The sequence below is a fragment of the Neovison vison genome, chromosome 7 (assembly GCF_020171115.1).
Source record: "Neovison vison isolate M4711 chromosome 7, ASM_NN_V1, whole genome shotgun sequence".
In the NCBI taxonomy this organism is placed as follows: domain Eukaryota; kingdom Metazoa; phylum Chordata; class Mammalia; order Carnivora; family Mustelidae; genus Neogale; species Neogale vison.
The window spans coordinates 108,062,470-108,070,730 of record NC_058097.1 but is presented as its reverse complement, the minus strand read 5'-3'; positions in this window follow the sequence as shown (position 1 = coordinate 108,070,730).

Below are 8,261 nucleotides of genomic sequence, written 5' to 3'. Positions count from 1 at the left end.
GTCGGGTTGTTCATGTCCCATCTGAGCACTGCTGGATCGGATTTGCGTGCTGCTGCGGAATCCCACTCTCAGGACTAAGGACGCCCGCCTGGTGGTGGCTGGGTTGGGGGACGGTCCTAGTCCAGACATACTCAGTATTTTTTATTTCTTGCTTCCTGTTCTTAGTCTCTGCATTTTTTACCTACCCACACACATGTACGAACATACACACATGCATGCGTGTGCACGAGAAAGATAAGAAAAGTTGAAACTTTTTGAATGGCAAGGAAATGCAGAAGTGGTTCATTCCTATTTTTCTTCTGGTTTCTCTGTCATTCTGTCTACTCCCTGGCGACCCAGCGACCCTTGCCAGTGGTTAGTGGCCAGGTACATGTTAGAATATTCCCAGGGACCCTGACATTGGTAGTAGTGACACCTGCAGGGGTTCTAGCCGCTACCTGAGAGAGAAGCCAGAGGGAGGGGCAGCATTAAACAGAGATGGCTAGTGTTGAACCAAATGAAAGATGCCTTGGTTTAAAAGGATGTCTGTTCTCCAGAGCCTCTGAGTCCTTCCAAGGATGGGATGTCAGAGAGGCTCCTTCTGTACTTAACAAATAGGGAAACTGAGGCAGGACAGGTGGACTGAGCAGCAGAAGGCACTGAGGATTCTGGCTGGCTCTTTCTGGGGTGGGGCCAGCATCTTCCTTATTCTAGGGCTTTTCTCCCAGAACACTTTGGAACCGGGCCTGGCTTCTGGGAGAGTTGGATTTGGCTCGGGCATCTCTCTTAAATTGATGTTTTCTTTAGCTCAGCCTGCTTGGGGCCAGGGTGGGGGGAGTTCTGATTGCAGAATGAAGTCCCCAGTGGAGGAAGAGCTAGCTCCCATTCTGGTGCTCAGAACTGGTCACCAGTCTTCTGTATCCCCCACTGAGATACAAGAGCCTCTCATTTCCCACTGCTGAGCCCCTGCAGGGCTGGGCACCCCATCCGCCTGTCCACTGCCTGCTGTCTGGAAGACGAGTCTGTACAGGGGCAGGGAGGGGGTGTTTCAGAGTCCCTAGGAGAAGTCCCTTGGCCAAATGGAGTGGGATGGGAGGGGAGATCTTGGGAAGCCACTGGCCAAGCCTCCTGAGTATCCTGAAGGGGAAGCTGAGGACCATAACAGGCAAGTGACTTGCTTATGGCCACATGCCGAGTCAAGGACAAGACAGGATCTCCTATTGGACTCCAGGTCGACAATTCTCCCCACAGTCCCCAGTCTGGGCACAGCTGAGCACAGCTGCACACACCAGGCCCAGATCCTGCCTGCCCCTCTCCAGCTGGGCCTGGGGGGAGCTAGAAGAGGCCCCGTGCTTCTACAAGGGGTATATGTAAAGCCAAGACCCAGAAAGCAGAAGTGTTCCTCCCCGAGCCCCAGCTGGCTAATGAAGAGCCTGCCCTGGAAACCAGTCTCTCCTCCCCAGGTAAGACCTTCCCCAGGCTGAGCCGATGCCCATCAGGACAAGAAGACGCCTGTCTCCCAGCTCCAAGGCCCAGAGTCCTATTCCCACATTGCCTCATGTTGGTTTGTATACGGGCCCCTCTTAGACCATGTCCCTTCTCATTTTGCTGGGCTGGGGGCAGTATCTACAGATCTCCAGGTGAGACGAGTCTGGGCAGTGTCCAGGGGGCTGTGGGCTGGTCAGCTTGGGTTGGAGTGTGAGCCCCCACAGGTCTCTAGCCCTCCCCCTGGCATTTTGAGGGCTCAGAAGGTCCCTGTTGGCAGGGCGCCACAGGGACTCTTCTCAGATGGCCCTGGTGGCCTTGCCCCCCTCCCCAGACCTCTCACCCTGAAGCCCACCAGGTTCTAGTCATTCCTGGCTGCCCACTGCCATGCTGGTGTCCAGGGCACCAGCTACCTTTCAAGACAAGCTCCAGCCGTCCAGTGGATGAGCTCTCCAGGAGACCTGGGGGAGGGAAGCCCCTCCAAGAACTATATCCTGCCATTGTGACCTAGGTTTGATCCTAAGATAGACTTTCCTCGCTTAGGAGCCCCTAGCCCTGCAGGACTGAGGAGGCCTCTGGCTAGAAGAGCGAGAAAGACTGATAAAGGTGCTTTTCCTTTTCTCTGGCAAGAATGACCTTGAGGGTCCAGTAGGCACCAGGGAAGGTGGCAAATGGGCACTGGGTGCTCAACTTGGCTACTTGGGGTTCCATGGGAGGGACTTGCCCTATAGCCCCGGCGAAGTCACCTCAATCCCAGCCACAGCTGGCTCTGCTTCTCAGCTGGGACAACTGTCCCATAAACAGGTGACCCATGGACTAGGAGCCATTTGCCTCAACAGACTGAGAGCCCCTCTTATGGGCAAATGGGCAGATGAAGAGGGCTTGTTCCACGGAGGGGATGTGAGTATCGCAGCTGTTGGCCAATACAATGGCTGGGTCTGTGGCCACAGGGATCGGGATTAGACTTGTCCCATTCTGCCCCAAGGCAGAACATTAGGGCAGGCAGGCAGAGACAGGTATTGATCCAATGTGAAGTCAGAGCTGTGCCAAGTGTTGAGTTTCTCTGAGGTAATGAGATCCCCATCCCGGAAGGTATTCAAGTGTGGCTTGAGGGTGTTGTTGAGAAGACTCATATATCAGAGCATACTTTTAGATGCCTTCTAAGGTCGCTAACATGGCCCTCTGCAGCCCTCGTTTTAGGATTCAAGTGATAAAACGGGAATTAACTCTTGCTTGCCTAGAGACAAATATGACCTAGACACAGACCAACTCCTATCCCTCTGCCTTCTTACTCAGCCATGCTCTTCCCCAGCCTGCCTCTGTCCCCTTGTGCCCTTTACCCTGTTCATCTTTACCTGATTTATCCGTGGCGGGGAGAGGGGAGGTGGTGAGCGCCTATTCACAAGAGAAATAGACTGTGAGAGGCTGGAAATCTGGAACTTCTCTCCCAAGATCAGGCCAAGTGTAAATTGTGTCCTTGGCTCTTTGGTCAGGGCAGACCTTTCCCTGTCCTTCCAGCCCAGACTGTAGGAAGAAGGTGCTAGCTTTCACAGCTTCCTCCTGGGTCGGTGGGCCCTCCTAGCTTCACCAAAGTCTCCAGCCTCTCCATCCCCATGGCTTGCTCACACCTGAGCTGGGGTGCACTGCTGCAGCGAATGGCTGTGGGGTCAGGTTCAGGTCCAGCTGAGGGGGTCAGGGTGAGGTGTGGGGAGGGGAAAGGGAAGGGGCAGATGAGTGAGAGCTGGCTAGATTAGCGGGGATAATCACCATTGGCTGAGTACTGTTCCTGTGCTTGGCCCTGGAACTAAGCATTCTATGGATGTCAGCTGATGGAATTTTCAGGGCAACTCCCCAAATATGCATTCTTTTCTCACTTTTACAGATGGGGAGGCCAAAGCTCTGCTATATTAAGTTCGCCTGCACACAAAGTGACATGGCCATGGCTAGAAAGGGGCAGAGGACTCAACCCTGGGGCAGGGTGATGCAAAAGGCACCACATCACACGAAAGAAAGGGGCAGAGGACTGACCTCTGCAGCCCAAAGACCTAGGAGTGAGTGGGGGAAGGGTGGCTTGGCACCAACCTCAGAACGACCACGGACCAGGTGAGGGCAAAAGGGTTTGGGAGCAGAGGCAAAGCCTTCTCAATGGGCCACTAATAGCCCACCCCCTCCATGCCTGGCCCTGACCCCACAGCTCTGTGCCTATAGCTCTGGCCTCTGCTGGCCGCTTTCTCCTCTCTTGGCTCCTAAAAACCTATAAAACCACTTCTTGGCTCCGGGCAGTTGTCCCCTGCTCCTACCCCTACTCCAGGGCCTGTGCCACACTCCAACTTCTCCAAGTTCTCCCTTCACTCCAGGGAGCCGCTTCTCCATCTCCCCCACCTTCGCCCCCTGCCTTGTCTCCACTCCCCCCCACATCCTCTCCCCCCCTCCCTTTGCAAGACCTCCTACTCCTGCACTACAGTGTTCTGGAGCAGACGGATCCGAATATTCAGGAGGTTGGGCCTGGCACTCCCCACCACACTGTCTTACACTTCTGTTTTGGTCAGGCTGTCTCAGCGCCCTGTTCAGGGCAGAACCAGGTCTAAGGTCCAGGAGGACATCTGGCCATCCAGCTGACAAGGCAGTCCCATGGCTGCAGTGAATGTCGAATCTTCCCGATGCCTCCCGCCCCCAGCCCTTCTGAGCCCCCACGCTCACTTGACAGGATGGCAAGGGAAGCAGGAAGTCAACGCAGCTCTGGGGAGCTGGTTGGGGTAGCTGAGACCCTGTCCTGGGGCTTCACGCCCCACCCCCATGTGGCTCAGAATCAAGAGATTCCCAGGACTCACCCCATCTCTGAGCTGCGGCAGGGAAGCCAACGTCTGCTCCTAGAAGTGGGCACACGCCCCTCTCCAGCTTGGGACTGTCCGGTGAGCACCTCCTTGGTCAGGACGGTTCAGCTCCCGCCTCCCTCTGCCCTCCTCCACCCAATGAGCTCATCTGTCTGGGGCTCCCCACCCCCTTTGCCCGAAGGGATGTTTGGATAGAACCTGGAAGAAAACAGAAGAGGAGGATGGGTGTGATGGAGGAGGTGGCTGGCTGCCTACCTGCCGGTGCCCAGAGCCCTTAGAAAGTGGAGGGTTCGGGAAGAGCTTATCTTTACTCCAACTCCACCATGCGAGGTGGGCTGGGGAGCCCTGGCTAGGTGGCCAGTACCGGTCAGCATCTCGGACTGCTAGACCACGTGCCTGCGGGGCTGGTTTGGTGCATGCTCTCTTGTTAACCCCCTCGGCGCCGCCAAACTTCAGTGGATGCCCAGACCGTAGCTGGGGGCGGGCGCTGGCACTCTGAGCTGGAGGGAGGAGGGTGGTGAGGAGGGACGTGCTGGGGACAGAAGCAGGTGCACTAGGAAGGAGGCTCCCAAAAGTTTGTTCAGGTAGCAGCCACCCAAGCCTAACCTGAGAGGCAGAAGGGTTTGACGGCATTTAACTTTAAATTAATGCAGGCATGCAGGCAGAGAATCTCGCCTGCATTTCCCCGGTCCTGAGGCTGGGGCTCTGTTTATAGCCAGAGGGAGGGCAGCTGAGGGAAGGGAGTGGAAGCAGATCCTGGTGTAGATCGGAGGCTGGTGGGAGAGGAGCGGTAGGGGTGAGGTGTGCGGGGGCTCCCCGCAGAACCCCGTGTCTTCTGCCTTTTCCTGCTGGGTCTGCTGTTACCTGCAAGGCCCAGACAGGGACAAGCACGGGGACAGGAGCTGCGCGGGGGCTTGTGGGGCAGGAGGGGGAGGAGGGGGAGGAAGGGGAGGAGGGGGAGGAGGGGGAGGAGGGGGAGGAGGGGGAGAGGGGTGGCAGGCTAGGGCCTTCGGGAGCCAGAGGCGGGAGGCTCCCTGCCAGGCTCCTGTTACTTAGGAGGAACTCCTCTTTAAATAGCTCCGGAGATCTCTGGAGGGAGGTCGTAGGAGCATTCCCTCACCCTCCCCGCTGTGTGGGGTCTTGGTGGCTGCCTTTCTGAGAACCGACAGGGTATGGAGCCTTCTGTCTACCTGCTTTGGTAGAAGGTGGGACCGCCCAAGGCAGGCGGGCATGAGTGCCTTCCCTTGGGAGAGCATTTCCAGGTCAGTCGCCGGGACCTTGAGCTCTGCCCCCAGGGGCTCCCCCTCTTCCCAGCTATACCCCAACCCTCCACGCACTTTCCATCCTGGCTCCAGTCCAGCTGCCTGGAGGGCAGGAATGACAGTTTGCCTGCCTCAGAGAGGACTATTGGACTGTTTCAAAGAATATATGTGCCCCCCCCTTTCTCCTTCCCTTTATTCTGGACCCTATTTCCCCACCCCCTCCCCCTCCACCCAGATGACAGCTCCCTGACAGCTTCTTGGCAAGGGGCCTCCTCCCCATCCGCATCCCTGAAAACTTGTTCTTCCCTGTATTTCTGAGCCAGGCTGCCCAAGACGTGAGTGTGCATTCCCTGTCACCAAGGAGCAAGCCTGTCAGGGTGCCACCGTGTCCCAGCCACCATCCCCGCCCTCAGGGGACTTCCAGCGGAAGGAGGGGAAAGAACAAAAGTGCCTGGTGCTGCAGGTTGTAGTCGCACCCCCACCAGGAGACAGGAGACCTCAAGGAGGTCTTGAGCTGGGCGGAAGGGGCTAAATCAGGGAGGTCCCTCAAAGAGATGGTTCTCGAAGGGTCGGAGAGGAGGCGCTCTGACCTTCTGTCACCCTGTCCTCGAGCACCCTCAGGAGAGTCCTCCAAGCTGGATCAGTGGGCTAGGGTTTTGAGAATTTTTGAGGCAAGTGCTCTAAAAATGTGGAAATCTTCTAGCCACTAATGCATTCCTCAAGCACTTTTTCTGTCCGGGGTGTGGAACCCTCCTGACGTTCTTCAGAGGAAAGCGGAGGGTGGAGGCAGGGAATCACATAGTGGGGGAGGTTCTAATCCTGGCTTTGAGACACACATTCTCTGTGACCTTGGGCTATGCATTCTACCTCTCTGGGCCTGGTTCTTCAGCTGTGAAATGCTTGGGTCTCCTGAGGATCCTTTGGACTCTCAGCAGGGTCGAAGGGAGGCTGTGGGGAGGGTAGAGGGCACTGGGGACAGGGCCCCTTTTCCTGCCGCCAGGATCTAAAGATAGCCAGAGAGCTCTGTCCCCTCCCTCCCCTTCTCTGGGCAGGGGTCACTTGCCTTCCCTTTGGCTCACCTCCTCTCTCACCTCAGCCTCCTGTTCTGAGAAACTTGAGCCCTGCTTGTAAAAATAAAGCGGGCCGGCCCGGATGCCTGGACCTTTGAATCTAGTGTCCAGGACCTCCTCCTAGGAGAGGGCGGGCTTGGAGATGGGAAGAGACTTAGCATTTTGGGGGGGGCCACAGACCTCTTTGAGAATAACAAGAACTAAAATGGACCGCGTGTTTACCCTCTGTCTACCACTTTGCTAAACATTTTTATATGCAATGATATCTCATTCGGTCCTTATAGCTAGGTCCACCCCCAAGGCTTGTAAGGCCTGGAGTAAGTGTACAAATGGAAATTACATATGTGCCTAAATATGAGTTCTAAATCGGGATAACAAAGGGTTAAAATTTATCTATTGTCCTCTGACTTGATTACTTTTCCTTGACCTTAATTTGAAGACCTAGTCCAAAAGGCCTTCTCTGGTCCACTCTCATGGGTGCCTGAGAACATTTCACCTGATGTCGAGTTCTAGACACTCCCTAGCCACCCCCCGCAAACAGCTGTACCTTGCCCACTACCGGGTGCACCGTCAGACAGGGTAGGCTCCTGGGAGAAGGGGCCTGGGGAAGAGGCTGGCTCAGGGTTGAGTCATTGGAGCAGGGAATTCCAGAGGCCCGGATCTTCAGAGCCTGGTCTAGAAGAGGGAGGTGCATGGACCACCCTCCTTTTCTGTCCCATGGGACCCCCTTGCTCAGGGGGGAGATGATAGCCAGAGGAGGGCCAGAGCAAGGCCCTGGGGGCTCAGGAGCCCAGGGCCCCTGAGGCCCCTCCCTGTCGTCCGTGGCATTGTTCTTAACAATTCACGAGGTAAATATCATTCCCTTCACCAGAGTACAGATGAGGCTTCTGCAGAAGATTGCATAACTTGCTCAAGGTCGGACGGCAGTAGACGCTGGAGCTGGGATTGGACTCCCCAGCGCCTAACCCCAGAGCTCCTGCAATACTGTCACAGCTCACGGAGGAAAGGCAGAGGGCCTCTCTTCTGGAAAAACAGGCATTCAGCATTTCTCAGCCAACATGGGGGCGGGGGGGGGGGGTCCATGATCTCCTTGAAGCCCACTAGGGGCCCTAGCTTAAGAAGGTGGGGTGCTAAAAAAAAAGAGAAGAAGGTGGGGTGCTGGGGAAGCAAAGGTGGGGCTGTGGCGGGGTCAGGGTGTGGAGTGGGAGCAGGTTTTCAAGTTTGAATCAGCCTCCAGATGTATGAGGAGTGGAGATCCAGGGAAGGAGATGGGATCTGTGACTGACGGAGGGGTCTGGATGGTTGGCAAGGGATTGTTGAAGAGGACAGTGAGCATAGCAGACCCTGGCTACCAGACCACCCCAAATAGCGCTTCTCACTCTTCCCTCAGAGGTTAGCTAAAGCTTTCTGGGTAGAGGTCTCACTGCAGCCCTGCTACCTGGCTGTAACCGCAAGCAGGGAGGCTTGCCCTGGGCTCCTTCACCCCCGGACCTCAAAAGGGAGGCCCAGGGAACCTCCTGGAGGAGGGGGCAAAGGCAGAGTCTGAAGGGAGAGTCTAGTTGGGAGAAATAAGAAATAGGGGTGTGGCGGGAGGGTGTAGCTGGACGCAGATAGGGAGTGTTTGGCCTGGT